The 2500-nt window shown below is 59.9% G+C and overlaps 3 non-coding genes across 3 annotated transcripts in view; all 3 read right to left on the minus strand.

Moving 5' to 3' along the window:
* The window catches only part of LOC126324568 (large subunit ribosomal RNA), a 4222-nt gene extending 2627 nt beyond the window's left edge, over positions 1-1595 (minus strand). The window contains exon 1 of the ribosomal RNA XR_007559888.1: positions 1-1595. This exon is cut by the window's left edge and continues 2627 nt beyond it. This is a non-coding gene — a ribosomal RNA (large subunit ribosomal RNA).
* A 188-nt stretch (positions 1596-1783) lies between these two features.
* On the minus strand, positions 1784-1938 carry LOC126324572 (5.8S ribosomal RNA). Its single transcript, XR_007559891.1, has one exon. It is a non-coding gene; the product is annotated as a 5.8S ribosomal RNA (ribosomal RNA).
* A 369-nt stretch (positions 1939-2307) lies between these two features.
* LOC126324563 (small subunit ribosomal RNA) overlaps positions 2308-2500 on the minus strand; it is a 1893-nt gene continuing 1700 nt past the window's right edge. Inside the window, exon 1 of the ribosomal RNA XR_007559883.1 lies at positions 2308-2500. This exon is cut by the window's right edge and continues 1700 nt beyond it. This is a non-coding gene — a ribosomal RNA (small subunit ribosomal RNA).

Below are 2500 nucleotides of genomic sequence, written 5' to 3' on the forward strand. Positions count from 1 at the left end.
GATTCCGACTTCCATGGCCACCGTCCTGCTGTCTTAAGCAACCAACGCCTTTCATGGTTTCCCATGAGCGTCGATTCGGGCGCCTTAACTCGGCGTTTGGTTCATCCCACAGCGCCAGTTCTGCTTACCAAAAGTGGCCCACTTGGCACTCCGATCCGAGTCGTTTGCTCGCGGCTTCAGCATATCAAGCAAGCCGGAGATCTCACCCATTTAAAGTTTGAGAATAGGTTGAGGTCGTTTCGGCCCCAAGGCCTCTAATCATTCGCTTTACCGGATGAGACTCGTACGAGCACCAGCTATCCTGAGGGAAACTTCGGAGGGAACCAGCTACTAGATGGTTCGATTAGTCTTTCGCCCCTATACCCAGCTCCGACGATCGATTTGCACGTCAGAATCGCTACGGACCTCCATCAGGGTTTCCCCTGACTTCGTCCTGGCCAGGCATAGTTCACCATCTTTCGGGTCCCAACGTGTACGCTCTAGGTGCGCCTCACCTCGCAATGAGGACGAGACGCCCCGGGAGTGCGGAGGCCGCCGCCCCGTGAAGGGCGGGGAAGCCCCATCCTCCCTCGGCCCGCGCAAGGCGAGACCTTCACTTTCATTACGCCTTTAGGTTTCGTACAGCCCAATGACTCGCGCACATGTTAGACTCCTTGGTCCGTGTTTCAAGACGGGTCGTGAAATTGTCCAAAGCTGAAGCGCCGCTGACGGGAGCGATTATTCCGCCCGAGAGCATCCCGAGCCAACAGCGGCGCGGGTCCGGGGCCGGGCCAGGTAGGTCCGTCATCCGGGAAGAACCGCGCGCGCTTGCCGGGAGCCCGAGCGCCCAAAGGGGCGAATCGACTCCTCCAGATATACCGCCGAGCAGCCAGCCAGGACACCGGGGCTCTGCCCAACAGACGCGAACCGAGGCCCGCGGAAGGACAGGCTGCGCACCCGGGCCGTAGGCCGGCACCCAGCGGGTCGCGACGTCCTACTAGGGGAGAAGTGCGGCCCACCGCACACCGGAACGGCCCCACCCCGCGGCGAGTGGAAAGGCAACCGGACACGACCCCGCCGCGGATTGCTCCGCGCGGGCGGCCGGCCCCATCTGCCGAGGGCGGGGGCCAGTGGCCGGATGGGCGTGAATCTCACCCGTTCGACCTTTCGGACTTCTCACGTTTACCCCAGAACGGTTTCACGTACTTTTGAACTCTCTCTTCAAAGTTCTTTTCAACTTTCCCTCACGGTACTTGTTCGCTATCGGTCTCGTGGTCATATTTAGTCTCAGATGGAGTTTACCACCCACTTGGAGCTGCACTCTCAAGCAACCCGACTCGAAGGAGAGGTCCCGCCGACGCTCGCACCGGCCGCTACGGGCCTGGCACCCTCTACGGGCCGTGGCCTCATTCAAGTTGGACTTGGGCTCGGCGCGAGGCGTCGGGGTAGTGGACCCTCCCAAACACCACATGCCACGACAGGCGGCAGCCTGCGGGGTTCGGTGCTGGACTCTTCCCTGTTCGCTCGCCGCTACTGGGGGAATCCTTGTTAGTTTCTTTTCCTCCGCTTAGTAATATGCTTAAATTCAGCGGGTAGTCTCGCCTGCTCTGAGGTCGTTGTACGAGGTGTCGCACGCCACACCGCCAGCCGGCTGTGCACGCTACCGAGAAAGTACCGGTATGCGAACCGCCAGGCGACGGGCGCGCATCGCACGTTTAAGGAGACGCGGCCGGCCACACAGGCGACCACGACACTCCCACGTCTCCGAAGCGGGACAAACGCCGCGCGCTTCAGTATACGTAGCCGACCCTCAGCCAGACGTGGCCCGGGAACGGAATCCATGGACCGCAATGTGCGTTCGAAACGTCGATGTTCATGTGTCCTGCAGTTCACATGTCGACGCGCAATTTGCTGCGTTCTTCATCGACCCACGAGCCGAGTGATCCACCGTCCTGGGTGATCTTTTCCTTTTCAGTCTCCCACTGTCTCTTTCAAGACAGCAGCATTTGCGGGACTGAGGCGTCTGACGGCCCCTGTTCCACTATTTTTTTGTGTCCAACGGCCTCACAGCCGATGGGCGTCGTACGGCTCCACACCGGGGCGGACAGGCACTCGGGCGAACGTCATTCAAAACCGGCGCCAGGCGCCAGGTACCGCAGGCCAGCCGCTCCAGAGCTTCAGCGCTCGTACCACACAACAACAACAACACTTCCGCTAGTTTTGAGAGGCACGCGTGGTTCCGCACGCGGCGCACGGCCACTGCCGTACAGGTAGCGTGTTGCGCGACACGACACGACACGCACATCGAAAGACATGCAGTCTAGTCGGTAATGATCCTTCCGCAGGTTCACCTACGGAAACCTTGTTACGACTTTTACTTCCTCTAAATGATCAAGTTTGGTCATCTTTCCGGTAGCATCGGCAACGACAGAGTCGATGCCGCGTACCAGTCCGAAGACCTCACTAAATCATTCAATCGGTAGTAGCGACGGGCGGTGTGTACAAAGGGCAGGGACGTAAT

This window comes from Schistocerca gregaria, unplaced genomic scaffold (genome assembly GCF_023897955.1).
Source record: "Schistocerca gregaria isolate iqSchGreg1 unplaced genomic scaffold, iqSchGreg1.2 ptg000889l, whole genome shotgun sequence".
Taxonomy (NCBI): Eukaryota; Metazoa; Arthropoda; class Insecta; order Orthoptera; family Acrididae; genus Schistocerca; species Schistocerca gregaria.